General features: G+C 35.1%; 28 non-coding genes across 28 annotated transcripts; all 28 read right to left on the bottom strand.

Moving 5' to 3' along the window:
• Positions 1-15,840: 15,840 nt before the first annotated feature.
• On the bottom strand, positions 15,841-15,912 carry Trnah-gug. The gene has a single exon. It is a non-coding gene; the product is annotated as a tRNA-His (tRNA).
• A 463-nt stretch (positions 15,913-16,375) lies between these two features.
• Positions 16,376-16,447, bottom strand: Trnah-gug. The gene has a single exon. It is a non-coding gene; the product is annotated as a tRNA-His (tRNA).
• An 87-nt stretch (positions 16,448-16,534) lies between these two features.
• Trnah-gug lies at positions 16,535-16,606 on the bottom strand. The gene has a single exon. It is a non-coding gene; the product is annotated as a tRNA-His (tRNA).
• Positions 16,607-16,693: 87 nt separating this feature from the next.
• Positions 16,694-16,765, bottom strand: Trnah-gug. The gene has a single exon. It is a non-coding gene; the product is annotated as a tRNA-His (tRNA).
• Positions 16,766-16,852: 87 nt separating this feature from the next.
• Trnah-gug lies at positions 16,853-16,924 on the bottom strand. Its single transcript has one exon. It is a non-coding gene; the product is annotated as a tRNA-His (tRNA).
• An 87-nt stretch (positions 16,925-17,011) lies between these two features.
• On the bottom strand, positions 17,012-17,083 carry Trnah-gug. The gene has a single exon. It is a non-coding gene; the product is annotated as a tRNA-His (tRNA).
• Positions 17,084-17,442: 359 nt separating this feature from the next.
• Trnah-gug lies at positions 17,443-17,514 on the bottom strand. The gene has a single exon. It is a non-coding gene; the product is annotated as a tRNA-His (tRNA).
• A 246-nt stretch (positions 17,515-17,760) lies between these two features.
• Trnah-gug lies at positions 17,761-17,832 on the bottom strand. Its single transcript has one exon. It is a non-coding gene; the product is annotated as a tRNA-His (tRNA).
• Positions 17,833-18,237: 405 nt separating this feature from the next.
• Trnah-gug lies at positions 18,238-18,309 on the bottom strand. The gene has a single exon. It is a non-coding gene; the product is annotated as a tRNA-His (tRNA).
• A 345-nt stretch (positions 18,310-18,654) lies between these two features.
• Positions 18,655-18,726, bottom strand: Trnah-gug. The gene has a single exon. It is a non-coding gene; the product is annotated as a tRNA-His (tRNA).
• Positions 18,727-18,813: 87 nt separating this feature from the next.
• Trnah-gug lies at positions 18,814-18,884 on the bottom strand. The gene has a single exon. It is a non-coding gene; the product is annotated as a tRNA-His (tRNA).
• An 87-nt stretch (positions 18,885-18,971) lies between these two features.
• On the bottom strand, positions 18,972-19,043 carry Trnah-gug. Its single transcript has one exon. It is a non-coding gene; the product is annotated as a tRNA-His (tRNA).
• An 87-nt stretch (positions 19,044-19,130) lies between these two features.
• On the bottom strand, positions 19,131-19,202 carry Trnah-gug. The gene has a single exon. It is a non-coding gene; the product is annotated as a tRNA-His (tRNA).
• Positions 19,203-21,172: 1,970 nt separating this feature from the next.
• Positions 21,173-21,244, bottom strand: Trnah-gug. The gene has a single exon. It is a non-coding gene; the product is annotated as a tRNA-His (tRNA).
• An 87-nt stretch (positions 21,245-21,331) lies between these two features.
• On the bottom strand, positions 21,332-21,403 carry Trnah-gug. The gene has a single exon. It is a non-coding gene; the product is annotated as a tRNA-His (tRNA).
• Positions 21,404-21,490: 87 nt separating this feature from the next.
• Positions 21,491-21,562, bottom strand: Trnah-gug. The gene has a single exon. It is a non-coding gene; the product is annotated as a tRNA-His (tRNA).
• Positions 21,563-21,844: 282 nt separating this feature from the next.
• Positions 21,845-21,916, bottom strand: Trnah-gug. The gene has a single exon. It is a non-coding gene; the product is annotated as a tRNA-His (tRNA).
• A 246-nt stretch (positions 21,917-22,162) lies between these two features.
• Positions 22,163-22,234, bottom strand: Trnah-gug. The gene has a single exon. It is a non-coding gene; the product is annotated as a tRNA-His (tRNA).
• Positions 22,235-22,481: 247 nt separating this feature from the next.
• Trnah-gug lies at positions 22,482-22,553 on the bottom strand. Its single transcript has one exon. It is a non-coding gene; the product is annotated as a tRNA-His (tRNA).
• A 601-nt stretch (positions 22,554-23,154) lies between these two features.
• On the bottom strand, positions 23,155-23,226 carry Trnah-gug. Its single transcript has one exon. It is a non-coding gene; the product is annotated as a tRNA-His (tRNA).
• Positions 23,227-23,508: 282 nt separating this feature from the next.
• On the bottom strand, positions 23,509-23,580 carry Trnah-gug. The gene has a single exon. It is a non-coding gene; the product is annotated as a tRNA-His (tRNA).
• A 155-nt stretch (positions 23,581-23,735) lies between these two features.
• Trnah-gug lies at positions 23,736-23,807 on the bottom strand. Its single transcript has one exon. It is a non-coding gene; the product is annotated as a tRNA-His (tRNA).
• An 87-nt stretch (positions 23,808-23,894) lies between these two features.
• On the bottom strand, positions 23,895-23,966 carry Trnah-gug. Its single transcript has one exon. It is a non-coding gene; the product is annotated as a tRNA-His (tRNA).
• Positions 23,967-24,210: 244 nt separating this feature from the next.
• Positions 24,211-24,282, bottom strand: Trnah-gug. The gene has a single exon. It is a non-coding gene; the product is annotated as a tRNA-His (tRNA).
• Positions 24,283-25,224: 942 nt separating this feature from the next.
• Positions 25,225-25,296, bottom strand: Trnah-gug. Its single transcript has one exon. It is a non-coding gene; the product is annotated as a tRNA-His (tRNA).
• Positions 25,297-25,542: 246 nt separating this feature from the next.
• Positions 25,543-25,614, bottom strand: Trnah-gug. Its single transcript has one exon. It is a non-coding gene; the product is annotated as a tRNA-His (tRNA).
• Positions 25,615-25,859: 245 nt separating this feature from the next.
• On the bottom strand, positions 25,860-25,931 carry Trnah-gug. The gene has a single exon. It is a non-coding gene; the product is annotated as a tRNA-His (tRNA).
• Positions 25,932-26,018: 87 nt separating this feature from the next.
• On the bottom strand, positions 26,019-26,090 carry Trnah-gug. Its single transcript has one exon. It is a non-coding gene; the product is annotated as a tRNA-His (tRNA).
• Positions 26,091-26,375: the final 285 nt, after the last annotated feature.

The raw sequence follows: 26,375 nt of genomic DNA, 5'->3' as shown, positions 1-26,375 counted from the left end.
TTTTTGGACAATGTGTGTATACGAAGGACACGAGGACAGGGTATTATCAAAAGCAGAGAACCTTGACCGTGCTCTATGAGCAGTGGTCGGGTGTATTGTATTAATGCAAATTTTGTGTATAAATAATTATAAAATTAACAGCTATTAAATAATTGAAGCATAAACCTAATAAACTATTAAAATATACCTATTCCCAATTATTATTAATTATAATAATGAACCGAGTATTTGAAGAAAATTATCATAGAAACAGCACTTATTTATTATTGGGAAACAGAAAATATTGCGGTAAATTGTAATTAAGATTATTCGTAAATATAGTCTCTCACGTGCTCCATAATTGTAACGCTTCATTTTTGTTCTAGAAAAAGTATTTTACAATGCTCTCATTCGTGTTCAAACTCTATAGATGCAATTGTATTTGTTTTTTTTTTTTTGTAAAGTCGGTGACATACACATACACGTCTTTAACATCTTGAAATTTAAGATTTTGTTCAAACAAAGGTGATTTATTTTACAAAAAACGTTTATGTGTATAAGACCGGCTCCATTGTAATAGATTGAACTATATTGAAAGCATGTGCTAAAATGGCGTTTTCAGAATTTGCGTCGTGTAGGGGAGCACCATGGTGTGTGCACCACATTGGTGCAATTAAATCAAAACACTCAACGAACACGGCGTGTTTCGAATTCTGAAATCGTTCATCGAGAGACTTTCCGTTTTAAAATTTGTAGAAAGTAACCGGATCGCGACACTTTATTTTATCCGTAGAGTATGAAAAGGTAAAACGCAATATGAACAATTCCTTTGTTACCGGTGTTTTGAACGCTTGTAAATGTGTAAATATAATGATAAAGTTCAAAATGCTCCGACGACGGAATATTCAATCTTACAGTTTTATTGACTTTTGCATACTCAAATATAGTATGCGTAAACATCGACTCCAAGAAATAGAAAATGCTTTGACTGAAAAAAATATAACTGTAATAGAATAATGTTTTTGTAATATATTTCAGTGTGCATATAGCAAAATATGGTTTCTCTGTTATAACACAGAGAAGCCGTATTGATAATACAAAAATTGATATAAAATATGTGGATACAGTGGAATAGAACCTTAAGAGGCTAATCCAACAAGAAAAAGTAACTATTATAATGTAATTTTTAATATCACAAAAGTTGTTTAATAAACAAATTGCTGTTTTCTTGCCCACGAAACGTCAGACAGTAATTGCTTCTTTTTAACAAAATTCTTTGTATTTAATTATTCTATATTCTTGTACAACATCTGTAACGCAATAAACGCATTAACCAATTACTGAAAAATGAGTTATACAAAGAGATTTTAATTTCAATATGATAGATTTTAGACTAATTACATCATAGATCACAGGTTGACTTCTGTCTAAATTAGACTAGATCAATTTGTTTTTTAAGTACAATATGGTTTCTGCGTTTTGTATTACTGTGAATTTTAACAATAAATAACATATCCCATGATTGGACTGGAAGAGGATATATTTGCATCTTATTTCACTGATTACAAGTGTACTGAGCGATGATATGTATTATATAGATTAAGTAACGCGAAGAATCGCATTTGCAAATCCAAAAATAAATAATTCTGGTTCTTTTTCCGATGGCGTTTCTTACGGCATTCTCAGAAATCTCACCGAGGGTGAAAATAACAGAAAAAGTTAATCGTGACAATTTCTGGTCAGATTTCTGAAAATGCCTGATTTACATTTGGCTGTTTCGTTTATTTTAACCGACTGAGTTGGCTAGTAAATTTCATTGCATCTAGAAAGTATATGCTTTATAATATAAAATATTTTATAAAATTTATTGATGAATTGATTGGTTACGCTTTTGCCAAAAAGTATTCAAATCGCCTTATCCAAGTATACGAATATAATAATGCGATCTTATGAAGGTAAGAGATATGTGGTTTAATAAAATCTGTTCACTATGTAAAATATAAGAAGAATACCGAAGGTCTAAAGCTAATTCTATAATTGTCGAAATTTGGTATGTAGGCTTACTGCAAAATGAATATCTTATGAATAAAATTATTTTTTGTATATATAATATATTGCGAAGGAAAGCTCAACATTATATCAGTCGAAAAATATTATTGCAAATTCATAAGTATCTTTATAATTGTATTATTATTATTTTTGCAGTAAGATAATTAAATTATCATTATGTACTTAAATAATAGATTTTATTATGATTACATATAAAGATTTAATTCAAAATTGTTTTATTTAGTGCTGAAAATTTGTATCGAAAATTATAGAATTATATAAATTGTGTTCTGTGTAAATTGTTTTGTTATATATAAAGTACATTTGTAATTAAGGTAACTCTTACAGTAAGCAATAAAATTAAAAAAGTTATTATTTGTTTTATTCATTTTATTTATTATTATTACATAGTTTGACCAAAATATGACAAAACCTCACCAATTCTGTTCACATAAATTGGTGTCAAACCCATTCTCAAAAATAGCGTAATCTCACCAATAAATTAACAATTAATGAAATAAAATTAAGTATGAAATAGAATACACAAAATTATCCTGAAACAAAATATTCAAGAATAACCTAAGTTTGTGTCATTATTTGATTCATTAACATGTTCATTATATTGTAAGTAAAAAATAAAAAGCTAGTGGTGAATGACTTCGTGCCTTAAGGCAAATTGCTGAAACTTTCCGAACCGTAATGAAATATTCGAGGAATATTAAATGTTTTAAAATAGATTATTAAAAATACTGTAACTTACATATGTTTACAGAAAATTAAATGAACAAAACTTAATAATTCGAATTTAAAATGAAAGACTTTGTCTAATATTTATAAGAATTATATAAACTAAATTGCAAAGTTAAAATAATTTATTTGGAGTAGATTAGTGCGCTTTAGAACTTTAGCTAGAAAAAAATTAAAATTCTATTTATTTTCGATTTTTTTCCAATAGCAATCGTTTCATAAACACAAGCAGAAAGTTTTTTGAATCATTCAAATCGGATGCTTAGTTCTTTCATAAACTCCCATTTTGTGCACATTTCGCTCGGTATCGTCGGCAAGGTTGAACCTGCCTTTGCCAAAAACTAATCACCACTTCTCCCCGTCATTACAAATTGAATGTTTTTTGGATAGTTCAAATCGGATGCTCCGGTTCTCCGTATAACTCCGTAAACTCAATTTCTATTTTCTGCACTCTTTGCTCCGTATCTCCGAAACGGCTGGACCTGCCTTAGCTTAAAACTAATTAGCACATTTCCCTATCAATGGGAATCAAATGTTTTTTAAATCATTTGAATCGGTTTATCCGTGCGCTCGAATATCAACATAAATAGTATATTGATAGCCAAACGAACCCTTAAAATGTTTTAGGCCCATAAGAAGTGGTATAATTATTATAATTAAATGGGTTAGCAGCGATAAGTGTGAATTATTGACATAATCAATTCGACTTGAAATTGAGCTACACTTGAAATTGTGATTATGAAACTTTGAAATTTTGACAAGGTCACTATTCCAAACTTGATGAACAATTAAACTAGAGTAGACTCATAATATCTTAGGAGGTTCGTTAAGACCAAGTTTCTTATCATAACAAAAAGTTTTGCCAAAACCGTGAACAAATCAACAATTAATTATAGCTGGAAACAGCCCGGCCGATTGCGTTCCCCAATACTTTTCCATTTTTGTCATTTCTATTTTTAGAAGCTGTAAAATATTGTTCAACGTTAAATGTAAATTACAGCTATGCTTATTAATGGCGCAATTTTAATTCTGTCTATAGGTTTGAGATTTACACTAATGGTTACTTGTATTTTATGACTTAGAAGCATTCAAGCTTCTTTGAAGACTCATTTACATATAAAATTGAATAAAACTTATCTCACTCTAACAGCTGAACCCTGGTTTTGGTTCGACTTTAAACCAAAAAAAGAACCTCGCCGGTAAGATTTTCTTGAACTTGGACGCAACGCGTATTGACTTTGTAAGAAATACATTTCATTATCTTGTATAGCGTATATTGAATTCACTTGTATTAAATCCAATAAACTATTAGAACCAATAAATTATTACTAAATAATTAGAATCAATAAACTATTACAATTTTAATTGCTCTTAGAACTTAGAGATGGACTTATCATATCCGAAGCCGGATCGGTTCGGATTTGAATCCGATTCAGAGAGGAGTTATATCCACTTAACAATTCGACTCCGATAACTTCGAAACCTACACGACACGAATTTGTTCTGTGGTGTGTTGTTTATATATCTAAGAATTTGTTAAGTATTAGAAAATTGTTCACAAACATTTGAAGTATTTCAGTCCATATTATAATGAAAAATGCACAATATTTTTCACAAAATAATAATAATACCTCACATTCTTCCATTATTTTCTTCTCGAATAATTATTGTATATCAAGTAGTTTGATTAGCAATAGTATGCTAATTATAAAATCAAAATTATGTAAAAGTAATAATATAATACTAAATATTTTGTGCTAGTTCTATACCATTGAAATAGGTCATTTACGGACAAGGATTTTTATATACAGAATATAGAATACAAAACTGCATTATTTTGGGACATTTTTACCTAGAAGTTAATAAATATGCCTGGGAGTCCATAAAGCGACCGCTTCTTTCAACGCAAATTTTGGTATTAGTAAGAAATCTCAAGAAAATGTCTGTACGTGTTAACAGACTTAGTACCAGTTTAGGGAACTCCGGAGTGAATTACCCATCTCTGATATATATATATATATATATATATATATATATATATATATACTGTATATATATGCATATTTACTGTATATATATATATATATATATATATATATATATATATATATTAGAGATGGGCTTATCATATCCAAAGCCGGATCGACTCGGATTTGACTCCGCTTCAGGGAGGAGTTATATCCGCTTAACAACTCCACGACTCCGACAACTTTGAAACCGAAATACTCGACACAAATGTGTTCTATAGTGCATTGTTTATGCAATCTAAATTGTAAACCATTTAATTTTTTAAAATAAAAATTTATGAATAAAATAAAATTAAAAAATATCAATAAAATAATTTTTCTAAAAAATTCATAAATAAATGACGAGTTGTGAAATTTTTTGGTCGACCACATGATCGACTCAATGATTTGTAATTTCAACAGTGTTGACCAAAGTAAAAACGCAAAACATGTGAATCAAATTAAATTTAATTATTTTCTTTTGATGAGAAAATAATTGATTTTTTGGATTAATTTTATATAAAAATAATATAGTAAACTTTGTAATAAAAGCAAAATATTTATCATAAAATATTTTCACCAAATAATAATACTTCTCCTTTCTAAATTTTTCTTCTACTATTTCTATTTGAGAATTAATATTATATCGGGTAGTTCGATTAGCATATTATTACTTTTACACAAATATATAAGTGTGTAAAAGTAAAAATTTAATACTATATATTTTTTGCTGCTTTAATACTATTGCCGTCACTGATATATTTTGCACTCTAAAGTATTGTTATTTCAGGCTATGGAAAAACCAGATTAAATGTATTTTGTTTCGTGTATTTTTCGGTATGTATATTCCTGATTGCCGCCATACACGGCCAAAGATTGTCGTAGTTAGAAATATGACCCCTTACTATACAATAAATTATATATTTGAGCTATTCACACAGAAAATTGAAGTAATATTTTTGTATTTTCCGAAAAAAAAAACGTATACCTAAAAGATCATAAAACCGCCTGTGAGACGAGAAAGCCACAGCTTCTTTCCCGAAGCAAAAACGCAGTAACAGATTTAGTACCAGTTTAGGGAAGTCGGATATGATAAATCCGATAAGACAACTCCACTCGGATTCACTCCGAGGAAGAAGTTGTATCGGAGTGATAACTCCGGAGTGAGTTACCCATCTCTAATATATATATATATATATATATATATATATATATATATATATACAGTAAACCCTCCGACCACCCGACTACACGCACTTTCTATTACACGGTTTTTGTTCAACAGTTTCTTGCGCAACCTATGAATGATTCTAGAAACTTGATATCAAAAGGGTATTAATGTAAGTTTAGTTATCGACTTTTATCTTTTAGACATGCCTGATTATATAATAGCTGTCTAAGAACACGTTTGAACTGACTACTGCGTCGGGCCAGTTTTTGAATAAGATGTCTATTGTTTGTTCGGAGTGCAGTCACCGACAGTCTACAACCGTCAGACGCATGCGCAGATCGTTTTGTCCGTTCGATGTGTCCAAACTGATTTTCAAACTGTTGCGGATTTTTATTTACGCGTTCGGTCAGCTCGGTTTGATGCGTTTGTGACTGTCAGAGAACATGAATGCCGATCCTTGGAAAATATTAATTCTAGACTTTTCTAACCTCAAATAAAGTATGAGATTAATAAATTCATAAAATTTACACGATTAAAAATAAATAATTAATTAAAACTAATATTAAACTAAAACAGTGTAACAAATCACAATGCGTTTGGAAGGGTTGTGGATCGTCACAAACTGCCACTCCGAACACACCCTATATTGTCTAGAATGATCACGGTCATTTTTATATAAATCTCAATGGTGACGTGGTATATGAAATAATTCAATATAAGTAGTACAAATAGATGAACCTGATAAATTTGAATAAGTGAAATGAGGACAAAATATATGCGTATAAAATATATTTTCATCAAAATATAAATAAAAATGTTTTTGTGATTCTCGTTATCATGGTTACCGTTGCTTGCATGGAATTTTTAATTAAATCAATATGAATAACAATAATATTTACTTACACTTACAACTAGTAGCTACTAATGTTAAGTAATTATTTGCACCGTACCTAATTATTTATTTCAAATAGTGATACAATAAGAATATTAATTAATATATAATTGTTACATTTTGATTAAAGAAACGTATGTGTAAATTTTGATGAACTTATGAAACAAATACCTCTTTTCTTTAAGTTTCATCCATGTCTCGATCGTGCTACCCTGACATTTTCAACCAGATCCTTTTGACCCGCTAGTCCATTACAACTTTCATTAGGGTCAACTCAACCTTTTGTTGGGTTTCATTTAGTTCAAATGAGCAATCAATTACTTCTGTCAACTCTCCCGTTCGCAACCATGCCTCGAGATCCATTGGAAAAGAATCTGATTGAGTCGTCTCATCTGGACTTTTTTGGATCCCGGACATCGGAAGATAATGGTATTTGCCTCTATATCTGTGTCGACTAGCGTGGGATCGTCGACTTTGATCTAGCGATTGCGACAGATTTCAAAGTCTTCGTCGATTTCAGAGTTGGATTGATTTTTGACATAAAATATTGAAGGAGAAATGTTGGTTTATTTAAAAAGTTTGAACCGACTTTATACAAGTTTTTACTAATTTTATGTTATTTTTTTGCATTTATAACTCTCGCTGAGCTGTACTGATGATTAGTTATATATATTTTATAACTCATAACGCACGCTGTGCAGTACTGCCTGTATAATTAATAATTAAATTCCTTTTATTGAATCTACTATTTTTTCAAAATCGAGAAACCATTCATTATGGGGACACTCGCGTACGGCGTTGTGGGGGTACCCGCATTTTAAGTCTTACGAACAACGATACGGATCTGACTAACATTGTCCTAGCTTTACTGCACGTCGTGTAACGGTTGCAGGATTCAAACCTTTTGCCATGGCAACCGTTGCTCAGTAAAATTATTTTACCGTTACCGTCGCTAACATAAATTTTTCAGTAGGTAAAAAAAAATTGGAGAAAAAAATTATGAAAAAAGAAATTTTTGTACTAAGTACTTTCAAAAAAAAATTTGAAAAATTTGAAAATTTTTTTTTTGAAAGTACTTTCTACAAAAATTTCTTTTTTCATAATTTTTTTCTCAAATTTTTTTCCAAAATATTTTTTTACCAATTTCTTTTTCCCCAAAAATTTTTTTACCAATTTTTTTTTCAAAAAATTTTTTTCCTAAATTTTTTTTTCTAAAAAAATTTTTTTTTCCAAAATTCTTTCCCAAAATCTTTTTCAGAATTTTTTTTTCCAAACAAACTTTTTTTTTTAAAATTTTTTTCCCAAAATCTTTTTCAGAATTTTTTTTTCCAAAATTTTTTTTTCACTCATCCATAATGCATTCGTATGCATTTTTCAATAGCACATTCTCTAAAATATATAATGCATGTCCCTTCGCGGGTATTAAAACTTCGGTCCCCAATTTTTTTCCAAAAATTTTTTTTCTCAAATTATTTTTTTACCAATGTTTTCCAAAAAAATTTTTTACCAAATTTTTTTTCCAAAAAATCTTTTTCTTAAAATTTTTTTTCCAAATTTTTTTTTCCAACATTTTTTTTCAGAAATTTTTTTTCCCAACATTTTTTTACCCAAATTTTTTTTCCCAAAAATTTTTCCCCAAAATGTTTTTCCCAAAATTTAATAAAATTGAATTGAGTAAAAAAGTTTTTTTCAGAAATTTTGTTCCCCAAAATTTCTTTCCCAAAATTTTTGCGGGTATTAAAACTTTGGTCCCTAAATTTTTTTCCAAAATATTTTTTTACCAATTTTTTTTTCTAAAAAATTTTGTCCTAAATTTTTTTTTCAAAAAAAATTTTTTTCTCCAAAATTTTTTTCCCAAAATTTTTTTCAGAATTTTATTTTCCCAAAATTTTTTTTCACTCATCCATAAATCATTTGTATGCATTTTTCAATAGCACATTTTCTAAAATATATAATGCATGTCCCTTTGCTGGTATTAAAACTTCGGTACCCAATTTTTTTCAAAAAAATTTTTTTTCAAAATATTTTTTTACAAATTTCTTGCTTCCAAAAAATTTTTTTACCAAATTTTTTTTCCAAAAAAATTTTTACTTAAATTTTTTTCCCAAAAAAATTTTTTTTCTCCAAAATTTTTTCAAAAAAAATTTGGAAAAAAAAATTTTTTTGGAAAAAAATTTTGGGAAAAAAAATTTGTTCAAAAAACTTTTTTCGCAAATTTTTTTTTCAAAGATTTTTTTCCCAAAATTTTTTTTCAAAAATTTTTTTTTTCAAAATTTTTTTTTCAAAATTTTTTTTTTTCAAAAATTTTTTTCCCAAAATTTTTTTCTAAAAAATTTTTTTTCCCAAATTTTTTTCCCAAAAATTCTTTTCCCAAAATATTTTTCCAAAAATTTTTTTTTCTCAAATTTTTTTTCCAAAAATTTTTTTCCATGCCCCAGGTGACTATGCTCCAACATTTTTTTACCCAAATTTTTTTTCCACAAAAATTTTTCCCCAAAATGTTTTTCCCAAAATTTAATAAAATTGAATTGAGTGAAAAAATTTTTTTCAGAATTTTTTTTCCAAAAAATTTTGTTCCCTAAAATTTCTTTCCCAAAATTTTTGCGGGTATTAAAAACTTTGGTCACCAAATTTTTTTCCAAAATATTTTTTCACCAAATTTTTTTTTTACCCATCCACATAATAAAATGAATTCAATTAATATTTATTCAAGCAGTAATGCACACTTTGGAAAAAAAAATTGGGAAAAAAATTCGGTGAAAAAAATTTTTTGAAAAAAAATTTTGGGAAAATAAATTTTGGGAAAAAAAATTTTTGGAAAAAAATTTTTTTTGAATACCATTTGGCAACTATGAATAGATGACAGGAATCTAGTAGGCGTTGGGTAATATGTAAAACAAGTGTATATAATGCATATAATAGAGAACGTAGTGTGGTTGAGAAATAAAGTGACCAAAAGAACATTGTGTTATAATAGAGACAATTAGAGTTAACAATTCTCCAGGGATATGCATAAAGATATTTTAGAGACGAATCAGAAAGTATGAGATTATGTTTGTGACATTTCAATAACAGAAAACAGTATGAGTTAGCTACAAGAGTTATACAAAATGTATTTGGAAAGCAGACGCCGAGAAGATGAAATGATGAAAATGATGGTATCGATGGTGGGGGATGAGAGAGTGAAGTCTGGTGTAGTGCCCAATCATGAGGTATACAAAATGATGTTGGGAAGCGAGATCGAGGATTGTATTGCGCCAATAGGGAGAGAGCCAATAGCAGTGTGCTATGAGGAAATGGAGAAGGTAGATGATGATGATGATGATGTAGGTGCATTAGAGTTAACGCATAAGGATAAAATTGTTAGGGCTGAGGAAATAAAAATTCCATTAGAGGCAAGTGCTTCAACAAAGACCGTAGTAGTCAAAAAATTTTTTCCCAAAATTTTTTGGACCAAAATTTTTTTGACCCTAATTTTTTTTACCAAAAATTTTTAGGACCAAAATTATGTGACCAAAATTTTTTTGACCCAAATTTTTTTTATCAAAATTTTTTTGACCAAAAATTTTGCACACGACGTGCAAAACAGCTAGGAAAATTATTTTGCGATTTTTTCGTTGCCTCATCAACCCTTGCTATGTAACCGTTAACCTCTAACACAAAATTTTCAGTAATAATTATTTGATCAAAATTTTTTTGACCAAAATTTTTTTTCCCGAAATTTTTTTGACCAAAAATTTTTTGGACCAAAATTTTTTTAACCCCAATTTTTTTGACCAAAAATTTTTTTGACCAAAATTTTTTGGACCAAAATTTTTTTGACCCAAATTTTTTTCACCAAAATTTTTTGGATCCAAATTTTTTTGACCAAAAATAATTTTTTGGACCAAAAATTTTTTTGACCAAAAGTTTTTTGACCCAAATTTTTTTGATCAAAATTTTTTTGACAAAAATTTTTTTGTCCCAAATTTTTTTGACCAAAAATTTTTTGGACCAAAATTTTTTTGACTAAAATTTTTTTGACCAAATTTTTTTTGACCCAAATTTTTTTGACTAAAATTTTTTTGACCAAAATTTTTTTGACCCAAATTTTTTTGACCAAAATTTTTTGGTCCCAAATTTTTTTGACCAAAATTTTTTTGATCAAAAATTTTTTGGACCAAAACTTTTTCAGTAAAATTATTTTGCGATTTTGCACACGACGTGCAATACAGCTAGGAAAATGTTAGTCAGTAAAATTATATTGCGATTTTGCACACGACGTGCAAAACAGCTAGAAAAATGTTAGTCAGTAAAATTATTTTGCGATTTTTTCGTTGCCTTATCAACCGTTGCTACGTAACCGTTAACCTCTAAAACAAAATTTTCAGTAAATTTATTTTGCGTTTTTCGTTGCCTTAGCAACCGTTGCTATGTTACCATTAACCTCTAACACAAAATTTTCAGTAATATTTTTTTGACAAAAATTTTTTTGACCAAAAAATTTTTTCCCGAAATTTTTTTGACCAAAATTTTTTTTGAACCAAATTTTTTTGATCAAAATTTTTTTGACCAAAATTTTTTGGACCAAAATTTTTTTGACCCAAATTTTTTTGACCCAAATTTTTTTGACTGACAATTTTTTGACCAAAATTTTTTTGACCAAAATTTTTTTGACCCAAATTTTTTTGACCAAAATTTTTGTGGCCCAAAATTTTTTCAGTAAAATTATTTTGCGATTATGTACACGACGTGCAATACAGCTAGAAAAATGTTAGTCAGTAAAATTATATTGCGATTTTGCAAACGACGTGCAAAACAGCTAAGAAAATGTCAGTCGGTAAAATTATTTTGCGATTTTCTCGTTGCCTTATCAACCGTTGCTACGTAACCGTTTACGTCTAACACAAAATTTTCAGTAATATTTTTTTGACCAAAAATTTTTTTCCCAAAATTGTTTTGACCCAAATTTTTTTGACCAAAAATTTTTTGGACCAAAATTTTTTGACCCTAATTTATTTGACCAAATTTTTTTTTCCAAAATTTTTTGGACCAAAATTTTTTTGACCAAAATTTTTTTGACCAAAAATTTTTTGACCAAAAATTTTTTGAACCAAAATTTTTTGAACCAATATTTTTTTGACCAAATTTTTTTTTGCCAAAATTTTTTGGACCAAAATTTTTTTTGCAAAATTTTTTTGACTTAATTTTTTTTGACCCAAATTTTTTTGACTAACAATTTTTTGACCAAAATTTTTTGGACCAAAATTTTTTTGACCAAAATTTTTTTTGGTCAAATTTTTTTGACCAAAATTTTTCAGTAAAATTATTTTGCGATTTTGCACACGACGTGCAATACAGCTAGGAAAATGTTAGTCAGTAAAATTATATTGCAATTTTGCACACGACGTGCAAAACAGCTAGGAAAATGTCAGTCAGTAAAATTATTTTGCGATTTTTTCGTTGCCTTATCAACCGTTGCTACGAAACCATTAACCTCTAACACAAAAAAAATTTGGTCAGAAAAATCTGGGTCAAAAAAAATTCGGCAAAAAAATTTGGCCAAAAAAATTTTTGGTCAAAAAAATTTGGGGAAAAAATTTTGGTCAAAAAAAAATTGAGTCAAAATAATTATGACCAGAAAAATTTTGGAAAAAAAATTTTTGGTCAAAAAAATTTGGGTCCAAAAAATTTGGGGCCAAAAAATTTGGGGCCAAAAAATTTGGGTCAAAAAAATTTTGGTAAAAAAATTTTTGGTCAAAAAAATTTGGGTCAAAAAAATTTTGGAAAAAAAATTTTTGGTCAAAAAAAGTTGGTTCAAAAAATTTGGGTCAAAAAAAATTTTGGGAAAAATATTTTTGGTCAAAAAAATTTGGGTCAAAAAAATTTTTGGTCAAAAAAAGTTAAGTCCAAAAAATTTGGGTCAAAAAAATTTTGGAAAAAATATTTTTGGTCAAAAAAATTTGGGTCAGAAAAATTTTGGTCAAAAAAATTTTGGTCAAAAAAATTTTGGTCAAAAAAATTTTTGGGTAAAAAAAATTTTAGTCAAAAAAATTTTGAAAAAAAATTTGAGACAAAATAATTTTTGGTCAAAAACATTTTTGGGTAAAAAATATTTTAGTCAAAAAAATTTTGGAAAAATAAAAATTTAGTCAAAAAAATTTGGTTCAAAAAAATTTTGGTCAAAAAAATATTGGTCAAAAAATTTTTTTGACCAAAAACTTTGCACCGTACCTAATTATTTATTTCAAATAGTGATACAATAATAATATTAATTAATATATAACTGTTACATTTTGGTCAAAAAAATTTGGGTCAAAAAAATTTCGGGAAAAAAATTTTTGGTCAAAAAAATTTGGGTCAAAAAAATTTGGGTCAAAAAAATTTGGGTCAAAAAAATTTGGGTTAAAAAAATTTTGGCCAAAAAAATTTGGGAAAAAATTTTTGGTCAAAAAATTTTGGTCCAAAAAATTGTTGGTCAAAAAAATTTTGGTCAAAAAATTTTCGGTCAAAAAAAATTGGTTCATAAAAATTTGGGTCAAAAAAATTTGGGTCAAAAAAATTTTGGAAAAAAAAATTTTGGAAAAAAAATTTCGGAAAAAAAAATTCGGAAAAAAAATTTTTGGCCAAAAAAATTTTGGGTAAAAATTTTTGGTCAAAAAAATTTTGGTCCGAACAATTTTTGGTCAAAAAAATTTGGGTCAAAAAAATTTTGACCAAAAAAATTATGGTAAAAAACTTTTTGGTCAAAAAAATTTGGGTCCAAAAAATTTGGGTCAAAAAAATTTGAGACAAAAAAATTTTTGGTCAAAAAAATTTTGTTCAAAAAAATTTTTGGATAAAAAATATTTTAGTCAAAAAAATTTTGAAAAAAAAAATTTAGTCAAAAAAATTTGGTTCAAAAAAATTTGGGTCAAAAAAATTTAGGGAAAAAAATTTTTGGTCAAAAAAATTTGGGTCAAAAAAATTTGGGTCAAAAATATTTTGGCCAAAAAATTTTTGGTCAAAAAAATTTGGGTCCAAAAAATTTGGGGCCAAAAAATTTGGGTCAAAAAAATTTTGGTAAAAAAATTTTTGGTCAAAAAAATTTGGGTCAAAAAAATTTTGGAAAAAAATTTTTGGTCAAAAAAAGTTGGTTCAAAAAATTTGGGTCAAAAAAAATTTTGGGAAAAATATTTTTGGTCAAAAAATTTGGGTCAAAAAAAATTTTGGTCAAAAAAGTTAAGTCCAAAAAATTTGGGTCAAAAAAATTTTGGAAAAAATATTTTGGTCAAAAAATTTGGGTCAGAAAAATTTTGGTCAAAAAAATTTTGGTCAAAAAAATTTGGTCAAAAAAATTTTTGGGTAAAAAAAATTTTAGTCAAAAAAATTTTGAAAAAAAATTTGAGACAAAATAATTTTTGGTCAAAAACATTTTTGGGTAAAAATATTTTAGTCAAAAAAATTTTGGAAAAATAAAAATTTAGTCAAAAAAATTTGGTTCAAAAAAATTTTGGTCAAAAAAATATTGGTCAAAAAATTTTTTGACCAAAAACTTTGCACCGTACCTAATTATTTATTTCAAATAGTGATACAATAATAATATTAATTAATATATAACTGTTACATTTTGGTCAAAAAAATTTGGGTCAAAAAAATTTCGGGAAAAAAATTTTTGGTCAAAAAAATTTGGGTCAAAAAAATTTGGGTCAAAAAAATTTGGGTCAAAAAAATTTGGGTTAAAAAAATTTTGGCCAAAAAAATTTTGGGAAAAAATTTTTGGTCAAAAAATTTTGGTCCAAAAAATTGTCGGTCAAAAAAATTTTGGTCAAAAAATTTTCGGTCAAAAAAAATTGGTTCATAAAATTTGGGTCAAAAAATTTGGGTCAAAAAAATTTTGGAAAAAAAAATTTTGGAAAAAAAATTTCGGAAAAAAATTTCGGAAAAAAAATTTTGGCCAAAAAAATTTTGGGTAAAAATTTTTGGTCAAAAAAATTTTGGTCCGAACAATTTTTGGTCAAAAAAATTTGGGTCAAAAAAATTTTGACCAAAAAAATTATGGTAAAAAACTTTTTGGTCAAAAAAATTTGGGTCCAAAAAATTTGGGTCAAAAAAATTTGAGACAAAAAAATTTTTGGTCAAAAAAATTTTGTTCAAAAAAATTTTTGGATAAAAAATATTTTAGTCAAAAAAATTTTGAAAAAAAAAATTTAGTCAAAAAAATTTGGTTCAAAAAAATTTGGGTCAAAAAAATTTAGGGAAAAAAATTTTTGGTCAAAAAAATTTGGGTCAAAAAAATTTGGGTCAAAAATATTTTGGCCAAAAAAATTTTGGGAAAAAATATTTGGTCAAAAAATTTTGGTCCAAAAAATTGTTGATCAAAAAAATTTTGGTCAAAAAATTTTTGGTCAAAAAAATTTGGTTCAAAAAAATTTGGGTCAAAAAAATTTGGGTCAAAAAAATTTTGGAAAAAAAATTTTGGAAAAAAATTTTGGAAAAAAATTTTCGGAAAAAAAATTTTTGGCCAAAAAAATTTTGGTCAAAAAATTTTGGTCCGAACAATTTTTGGTCAAAAAAATTTGGGTCAAAAAATTTTGACCAAAAAAATTTTGGAAAAAAAATTTTTGATCAAAAAAACTTGGGTCCAAAAAATTTGGGTCAAAAAAATTTGGGTCAAAAAAATTTTGGTCAAAAAAATTTTGGTCAAAAAAATTTTGGTCAAAAAAATTTTTGGGTAACAAAAATTTTAGTCAAAAAAATTTGGAAAAAAAAATTTGAGACAAAAAAATTTTGTTAAAAAAAATTTTTGGGTAAAAGAAAATTTAGTCAAAAAAATTTGGAAAAAAAAAATTTGGTCAAAAAAATTTGGTTCAAAAAAATTTTGGTCAAAAAAATATTGGTAGAAAAAATTTTTGGTCAAAAAAATTTTGGTCAAAAAATTTTGGTCAAAAAATTTTGGTCAAAAAATTTTGGTCAAAAAATTTTGGTCAAAAAATTTTGGTCAAAAAATTTCATACCATTAAAAGCCTAAAAATGACTGCCGTGACCAGGATTCGAACCTGGGTTACCACGGCCACAACGTGGGGTCCTAATCACTAGACGATCACGGCTACCTGGCACCGCTTACAACTTTCCTTTCATGCTGACGATTCGTTCGGAGGACTAGAATTTCATACTACTAAAAGCCTAAAAATGACCGCCGTGACCAGGATTCGAACCTGGGTTATGACGGCCACAACGAGGGGTCCTAACCACTAGACGATCACGGCTACCTGGCACTGTGTATAACTACCCTTTCACGCTGTAGATTCGTTCGGAGAACTAGAATGTCACACCATTAAAAGCCTAGAAATGACTGCCGTGACCAGGATACGAACCTGGGTTACCACGGCTACAACGTGGGGTTCCAACCACCAGACGATCACGGCTACCTGGCACTGTTTACAACTGCCCTTTCACGCTGTCGATTCGTTCGGAGGACTAGAATTTCATACCATTAAAAGCCTAAAAATGACAGCCGTGACCAGGATTCGAACCTGGGTTACCACGGCCGCATCGTGGGGTCCTAATCACTGTCGTGACCAGGATTCAAACCTGGGTTACCACGGCCACAACGTGGGGTCCTAACCACTAGACGATCACGGCTACCTGCAACTGTTTACAACTCCCCTTTCACGCTGTCGATTCGTTCGGAGGACTAGAATTTCATACCATTAAAAGCCTAAAAATGACTGCCGTGACCAGGACTCGAACCTGGGTTACCACGGCCACAACGTGGGGTCCTAACCATTAGACGATCACGGCTACCTGGGACTGTTTTCGACCGCCATTTCACGCTGTCGATTCGTTCGGAGGACTAGAATGTCATACCATTAAAAGCCTAAAAATGACTGCCATGACCAGGTTTCGAACCTGGGTTACCATGGCCACAACGTGGGGTCCTAACCACTAGACGATCACGGCAACCTGCCACTGTTTACAACTTCCCTTTCACGCTGTCGATTCGTTCGGAGGACTAGAATGTCATACCATTAAAAGCCTGAAAATGACTGCCGTGACCAGGATTCGAACCTGGGTTACCACGGCCACAACGTGGAGCCCTAACCACTAGACGATAACGGCTACCTGGAACTGCTTACAATTTCCCTTTCAGGCTGTCGATTCGTTCGGAGGACTAGAATTTCATACCATTAAAAACCTTAAAATGTCTGTCGTGACCAGGATTCGAACCTGGGTTACCACGGCCACGACGTGGGGTCCTAACCACTAGACGATCACGGCTACCTGGAACTGCTTACAGCTTCCCTTTCAGGCTGTCGATTCATTCGGAGGACTAGAATTTCACACCATTAAAAACCTTAAAATGACTGTCGTGACCAGGATTTGAACCTGGGTTACCACGGCCACAACGTGGGGTCCTAACCACTATACGATCACGGCTACCTGGCACTGTGTGTAACTGCCCATTCACGCTGTGGATTCGTTCGGAGGACTAGAATTTCATACCATTAAAAGCCTAAAAATGACTGCCGTGACCAGGATTCGATCATGGCCACCTGGAACTGTTTACAACCGCCCTTTCACGCTGTTGATTCGTACGTAGGACTAAAATTTCATACCATTAAAAGCCTAAAAGTCACTGCCGTGACCAGGATTCGAACCTGGGTTACCACGGCCACAACGTGGGGTCCTAACCACTAGACGATCACGGCTACCTGTCACTATTTCAACCGCCATTTCACGCTGTCGATTCGTTCGGAGGACTAGAATTTCATACCATTAAAATGCCGAAAAATGACTTCTGTGACCAAGATTCGAACCTGGGTTACCACGACCACAACGTAGGGTCCTAACCACTAGACGACCACGGCCACCTGGAATTGTTTACAACCGCCCTTTCACCCTGTTGATTCGTTCGTAGGACTAAAATTTCATACCATTAAAAGCCTAAAGGTCACTGCCGTGACCAGTATTCGAACCTGGGTTACCACGGCCACAACGTGGGGTCCTAACCACTAGACGATCACGGCTACCTGTCACTGTTCACAACCGCACTTTCACGCCGTCGATTCGTTCGGAGGACTAGAATTTCATACCATTAAAAGCCTAAAAATGACCGCCGAGACCAGGATTCGCACCTGGGTTACCGCGGCCACAACGTGGAGTCCTAACCACTAGACGATCACGGCCACCTGGGACTGTCTTCAACCGCCATTTCACGCTGTAGATTTGTTCGGAGGACTAGAATTTCATACCATTAAAAGCCTAAAGTTGACTGCCGTGACCAGGATTTGAACCTGGCTTACCACGGCCACAACGTGGGGTCCTAACCACTAAATGATCACGGCTACCTGGGACTGTTTACAACTGCCCTTTCACGCTGTCGATTCGTTCGGAGGACTAGAATTTCATACCATTAAAAGTTTAAAAATGTCTGCCGCGACCAGGATTCGAACCTGGGTTAGCACGGCCACAACGTGGGGTCCTAACCACTAGACGATCACGGCTACCTGGGACTGTTTTCAACCGCCTTTTCACGCTGTCGATTCGTTTGTAGGACTAGAATTTCATACCATTAAAAGCCTAAAAATGACTGCCGTGACCAGGACTCGAACCTGTTTTCAACCGCCATTTCACGCTGTGGATTCGTTCGGAGGACTAGAATGTCATACCATTAAAAGCCTAAAAATGACTGCCGTGACCAGGATTCAAACCTGGGTTACCACGGCCACAAAGTGGGGTCCTAAACACTAGACGATCACGGCTACCTGTCACTGTTTTCAACCGCCATTTCACGCTGTCGATTCGTTCGGAAGACTAGAATTTCATACCATTAAAAGCCTAAAAATGACTGCCGTGACCAGGATTCAAACCTGGGTTACCACGGCCACAACGTGGGGTCCTAACCACTAGACGATCACGGCTACCTGGGACTGTTCTCAACCGCCCTTTCACGCTGACGATTCGTTCGGAGGACTAGAATTTCATACCATTAAAAGCCTAAAAATGACTGCCGTGACCAGGATTCGAACCTGGGTTACCACGGCCACAACGTGGGTCCTAACCACTAGACGATCACGGCTACCTGTCACTGTTTTCAACCGCAATTTCACGCTGTCGATTCGTGCGGAGGACTAGAATTTCATACCATTAAAAGCCTAAAAAAGACTGCCGTGACCAGGATTCGAACCTGGGTTACCACGGCCACAATGTGGGATCCTAACCACTAGACGATCACGGCTACCTGTCACTGTTTTCAACCGCCATTTCACGCTGTCGATTCGTTCGGAGGACTAGAATTTCATACCATTAAAAGCCTAAAAATGTCTGCCGTGACCAGGATTCGAACCTGGGTTACCACGGCCACAACGTGGGGTCCTAACCACTAGACGATCACGGCTACCTGGGACTGTTTTCAACCGCCCTTTCACGCTGTCGATTCGTTCGTAGGACTAGAATTTATTACCATTAAAAGCCTAAAAATGACAGCCGTGACCAGGATTCGAACCTGGGTTCTTTTTTTTTATATGTTTTATTGACTTCTATTTAATAATATTCAGTCATCCCTTATAACTAACTGATAGAATAACTAACTTAATCTATTCTTACATTTTCAGTAGTGATTAAAATAATAATAAATTCTAATTTCAATAATTTTAATCAGATTAAATAACTAGCTTAATTAAATAGATAAAATTAACTTAGTTTTCTATAAATATTTTTGGCACTCAAATAAATATTTGGTTCAATCTTTATATATACTCGTGTTTTTCATAGCTAATATTATTGTCGTATTCGTTGGAAAAACTATATTTTTTTGTTCTAGGCGTTGGTAAAGCGCTTTTCTTTGTGTTGTATATTTCTTGCATCGAAAAACAATGTGATCCGTATTTTCAGGCCCTCCCTCTTCGCAGTCGCACTCTTCGAACCACGATAGTCCATCTCCTAGCCGAAATGCTCTATTTTTTGTGTGACCAATTCGCATTCTTATGACGGTAGTGATGTGCATGCGGTTTTCTTTTATCTTTTGAAACCACGGTTTCGAATGCATATCTGAATTTACTTCCCGATATATTTTCTTTTTTCTTTCACTAATGTTGTCGAATATACTTTGCCATTTTTTTCTTTGTTCTCTCATGACTATTTTGTTGATATCTGCTGATAGAAGGCTGCTTATTTCGGTTCCCAAATTACATCCCTCTTTGGCCAGCTCGTCCGCCTTTTCATTTTCGGTTATTTCTGCATGTCCCTTTATCCACATAAATTTTAGGTCAAATCCTTTCCTTCTTAGACTCATAGTTTTACCGATTATTTCATATACTATTTTATTTGCTTTTTCGTAAGTTCTTTTTATAGCTTCTAGAGCTGATTTACAGTCACATAGAATGTCGATTCGAACCTGGGTTACCACGGCCACAACGTGGGGTCCTAACCACTAGACGCTCACGGCTACCTGGGACTGTTTACAACCACCCTTTCACGCTGTCGATTCGTTCGGAGTACTAGAATTTCATACCATTAAAAGCCTAGAAATGACTTTCGTAACCAGAATTCGAACCTGTTTTCAACCGCCATTTCACGCTGTCGATTCGTGCGGAGTACTAGAATTTCATACCATTAAAAGCCTAAAAATGACCGCCGCGACCAGGATTCGAACCTGAGTTAGCACGGCCACAACGTGGGGTCCTAACCACTAGACGATCAAGGCTACCTGGGACTGTTTTCAACCGCCTTTTCACGCTGTCGATTCGTTTGTAGGACTAGAATTTCATACCATTAAAAGCCTAAAAATGACTGCCGTGACCAGGACTCGAACCTGTTTTTAACCGCTATTTCACGCTGTCGATTCGTTCGGAGGACTAGAATGTCATACCATTAAAAGCCTAAAAATGACTGCCGTGACCAGGATTCGAACCTGGGTTACCAAGGCAACAAGGTGAAGTCCTGACCACTAGACGATCACGGCTACCTGGGACTGTTTACAACCGCCCTTTCACGCTGTCGATTCGTTCGGAGTACTAGAATTTCATACCATTAAAAGCCTAGAAATGACTTTCGTAACCAGGATTCGAACCTGGGTTACCACGGCCACAACGTTAGGTCCTAACCACTAGACGATCACGGCTACCTAGGACTGTTTACAACAGCCCTTTCACGCTGTCGATTCGTTCGGAGGACTAGAATTTCATACCAATAAAAGCCTAAAATTGACTGCCGTGACCAGGATTTGAACCTGGTTTACCACGGCCACAACGTGGGGTTCTAACCACTAATGATCACGGCTACCTGGGACTGTTAAAACCTGCCCTTTCACGCTGTCGATTCGTCGGGAGTACTAGAATTTCATACCATTAAAAGCCTAGAAATGACTGCCGTGACCAGGATTCGAACCTGGGTTACCACGGCCACAACGTGGGGTCCTAACCACTAGACGATCACGGCTATCTGGGACTGTTTTCAACCGCCCTTTCACGCTGTCGATTCGTTCGTAGGACTAGAATTTTATACCATTAAAAACCTTAAAATGACCGCCGTGGCCAGGATTCGAACCCGGGTTACCACGGCCACAACGTGGGGTCCTAACCACTAGACGATCACGGCTACCTGGGACTGCTTTCAACCGCCCTTTCACGCTGTCGATTCGTTCGCAGGACTAGAATTTCATACCATTAAACGCCTAAAAATGACTGCCGTGACCAGGATTCAAACCTGGGTTACCACGGCCACAACGTGGGGTCCTAACCACTAGACGATCACGGCTACCTGTCACTGTCTTCAACCGCCATTTCACGCTGTCGATTCGTTCGGAGGACTAGAATTTCATACCATTAAAAGCCTAAAAATGACCAGTCGTGACCAGTATTCAAAGCCTAAAAATGACCAGGCCGTGACCAGTATTCGAACCTGGGTTACCACGGCCACAAAGTGGGGTCCTAAACACTAGACGATCACGGCTACCTGTCACTGTTTTCAACCGCCATTTCACGCTGTCGATTCGTTCGGAGGACTAGAATTTCATACCATTAAAAGCCTAAAAATGACTGCCGTGACCAGGATTCGAACCTGGGTTACCACGGCCACAACGTGGGGTCCTAACCACTAGACGATCACGGCTACCTGGGGACCGTTCTCACCGCCCTTTCACGCTTACGATTCGTTCGGAGGACTAGAATTTCATACCATTAAAAGCCTAAAAATGACAGCCGTGACCAGGATTCGAACCTGGGTTACCACGGCCACAACGTCGGGTCCTAACCTCTAGACGATCACGGCTACCTGTCACTGCTTTCAACCGCAATTTCACGCTGTCGATTCGTGCGGAGGACTAGAATTTCATACCATTAAAAGCCTAAAAATGACAGCCGTGACCAGGATTCGAACCTGGGTTACCACGGCCACAACGTGGGGTCCTAACCACTAGACGATCACGGCTACCTGGCACTGTGTATAACTGCCCTTTCACGCTGTGGATTCGTTCGGAGGATTAGAATTTCATACCATTAAAATGCCGAAAAATGACTTTCGTGACCAAGATTCGAACCTGGGTTACCCCAACCACAACGTAGGGTCCTAACCACTAGACGACCACGGCTACCTGGAACTGTTCACAACCGTCCTTTCACGCTGTCGATTCGATCGTAGGACTAAAATTTCATACCATTAAAAGTCTAAAAATCACCGCCGTGACCAGGATTCGAACCTGGGTTACCACGGCCACAACGTGGGGTCCTAACCACTAGACGATCACGGCTACCTGGGACTGTTTTCAACCGCCTTTTCACGCTGTCGATTCGTTTGTAGGACTAGAATTTCATACCATTAAAAGCCTAAAAATGACTGCCGTGACCAGGACACGAACCTGGGTTACCACGGCCACAACGTGGGAATCCTAACCACTAGACGATCACGGCTACCTGTAACTGTTTTCAACCGCCATTTCACACTATCAATTCGTTCGGAGGACTAGAATTTCATACCATTAAAAGCCTAAAAATGACCAGTCGTGACCAGTATTCGAAGCCTAAAAATGACCAGGCCGTGACCAGTATTCGAACCCGGGTTACCACGGCCACAACTTGGGGTCCTAACCACTAGACGATCACGGCTACCTGGGACTGTTTTCAACCGCCATTTCACGCTGTCGATTCGTTCGGAGAACTAGAATGTCATACCATTAGAAGCCTAAAAATGACTGCCGTGACCAGGATTCGAACCTGGGTTACCACGGCAACAACGCGGGGTCCTGACCACTAGACGATCACGGCTACCTGGGACTGTTTACAAACGCCCTTTCACGTTGTCGATTCGTTCGTAGGACTAGAATTTCATATCATTAAAAGCCTAAAAATTACTGCCGTGACCAGGATTCGAACCTGGGTTACCACGGCCACAACGTGGGGTCCTAACCACTAGACGATCACGACTACCTGTCACTGTTTTCAACCGCCATTTCACGCTGTCGATTCGTTCGGAGGACTAGAATTTCATACCATTAAAAGCCTAAAAATGACCAGTCGTGACCAGTATTCGAAGCCTAAAAATGGCCAGGCCGTGACCAGTATTCGAACCTGGGTTACCACGGCCACAACTTGGGGTCCTAACCACTAGACGATCACGGCTACCTGGGACTGTTTTCAACCGCCTTTTCACGCAGTCGATTCGTTTGTAGGACTAGAATTTCATACCATTAAAAGCCTAAAAATGACTGCCGTGACCAGGACTCGAACCTGGGTTACCACGGCCACAACGTGGGGTTCTAACCACTAGACGATCACGGCTACCTGTCACTGTTTTCAACCGCCATTTCACACTGTCGATTCGTTCGGCTACCTGGGTCGATTCGTTTCGACTGGGACTGTTCTCAACCGCCATTTCACGCTGTCGATTCGTTCGGAGGACTAGAATGTCATACCATTAAAAGCCTAAAAATGACTGCCGTGACCAGGATTCGAACCCGGGTTACCACGGCCACAACTTGGGGTCCTAACCACTAGACGATCACGGCTACATGGGACTGTTTTCAACCGCCTTTTCACGCAGTCGATTCGTTTGTAGGACTAGAATTTCATACCATTAAAAGCCTAAAAATGACTGCCGTGACCAGGACTCGAACCTGGGTTACCACGGCCACAACGTGGGGTCCTAACCACTAGACGATCACGGCTACCTGGGACTGCTTTCAACCGCCCTTTCACGCTGTTTATTCGTTCGGAGGACTAGAATGTCATACCATTAAAAGCCTAAAAATGACTGCCGTGACCAGAATTCGAACCTGGGTTACCACGGCCACAACGTGGGGTCCCAACCACTAGACGATCAGGCTACCTGGGACTGTTTCAACCGCCCTTTCACGCTGTCGATTCGTTCGGAGGACTATAATGTCATACCATTAAAAGCCTAAAAATGACTGCCGTGACCAGGATTCGAACCTGGGTTACCACGGCCACAACGTGGGGTCCTAACCACTACACGATCACGGCTACCTGGGACTGTTCTCAACCGCCATTTCACGCTGTCGATTCGTTCGGAGGACTAGAATGTCATACCATTAAAAGCCTAAAAATGACTGCCGTGACTAGGATTCGAACCTGGGTTACCACGATCACGGCTACCTGGGACTGTTTTCAACCGCCTTTTCACGCAGTCGATTCGTTTGTAGGACTAGAATTTCATACCGAAATTCTAGCCGAAAGATTCGAACCTGGGTTACCACGGCCACAACGTGGGGTCCTAACCACTAGACGATCACGGCTACCTGGGACTGCTCTCAACCGCCCTTTCACGCTGTTTATTCGTTCGGAGGACTAGAATGTCATACCATTAAAAGCCTAAAAATGACTGCCGTGACCAGAATTCGAACCTGGGTTACCACTAGACTATCACGGCTACCTGGGTCGATTCGTTCGTAGGACTAAAATTTCATACCATTAAAAGCCTAAAAGTTACTGCCGTGACCAGAATTCGAACCTGGGTTACCACGGCCACAACGGGGGTCCTGACCACTAGATGATCACGGCTACCTGGGACAGTTTACAACCGCCCTTTCACGCTGTCGATTCGTTTGGAGTACTAGAATTTCATACCATTAAAAGCCTAGAAATGACTTCCGTAACCAGGATTCGAACCTGGGTTACCACGGCCACAACGTGGGGTCCTAACCACTAGACGATTATGGCTACCTAGGACTGTTTACAACAGCCCTTTCACGCTGTCGATTCGTTCGGAGGACTAGAATTTCATACCATTAAAAACCTAAAATTGACTGCCGTGACCAGGATTTGAACCTGGCTTACGACGGCCACAACGTGGGGTCCTAACCACTAAAAAATCACGGCTACCTGGGACTGTTTACAACTGCCCTTTCACGCTGTCGATTCGTTCGGAGTACTAGAATTTCATACCATTAAAAGCCTAGAAATGACTGCCGTGACCAGGATTCGAACCTGGGTTACCACGGCCACAACGTGGGGTCCTAACCACTAGACGATCACGGCTATCTGGGACTGTTTTCGACCGCCCTTTCACGCTGTCGATTCGTTCGTAGGACTAGAATTTCATACCATTAAAAACCTTAAAATGACTGTCGTGGCCAGGATTTGAAACTGGGTTACCACGGCTACAACGTGGATTCCTAACCACTAGACGATCACGGCTACCTGGGACTGTTTTCAACCGCCCTTTAATGCTGTCGATTCGTTCGGAGTACTAGAATTTCATACCATTAAAAACCTTAAAATGACTGCCGTGACCAGGATTCGAACCTGGGTTACCACGGCCACAACGTGGGGTCCTAACCACTAGACGATCACGGCTACCTGGAACTGCTTAAAACTTCCCTTTCAGGCTGTCGATTCGTTCGGAGGACTAAATTTCATATCATCAAAAACCTTAAAATGACTGTCGTGACCAGGATTCGCACCTGGGTTACCACGGCCACAACGTGGGGTCCTAACCACTAGACGATCACGGCTACCTGGGACTGTTCTCAACCGCCATTTCACGCTGTCGATTCGTTCGGAGGTCTAGAATGTCATATCATTAAAAGCCTTAAAATGACTGCCGTGACCAGAATTCGAACCTGGGTTACCACGGCCACAACGTGGGGTCCTAACCACTAGACGATCACGGCTAGCTGTCACTGTTTTCAAGCGCCATTTCACACTGTCGATTTGTTCGGAGGACTAGAATTTCATACCATTAAAAGCCTAAAAATGAATGCCGTGACCAGGATTCGAACCTGGGTTACCACGGCCACAACGTGGGGTCCTAACCACTAGACGATCACGGCTACCTGGGACTGCTTTCAACCGCCCTTTCACGCTGTCTATTCGTTCGGAGGACTAGAATGTCATACCATTAAAAGCCTAAAAATGACTGCCGTGACTAGGATTCGAACCTGGGTTACCACGACCACAACGCGGGGTCCTAACCACTAGACGACCACGGCTACCTGGCACTGTGTATAACTGCCCTTTCACGCTGTGGATTCGTTCGGAGGACTAGAATTTCATACCATTAAAATGCCGAAAAATGACTTCTGTGACCAAGATTCGAACCTGGGTTACCACGGCCA

The sequence above is a fragment of the Ctenocephalides felis genome, unplaced genomic scaffold (genome assembly GCF_003426905.1).
Source record: "Ctenocephalides felis isolate EL2017-DRISC unplaced genomic scaffold, ASM342690v1 CF-g0.4_SCAFFOLD_01886, whole genome shotgun sequence".
NCBI lineage: Eukaryota > Metazoa > Arthropoda > Insecta > Siphonaptera > Pulicidae > Ctenocephalides > Ctenocephalides felis.
The sequence above is the reverse complement of the archived record's forward strand: the minus strand, read 5'-3'. Positions and strand labels throughout refer to the sequence as shown.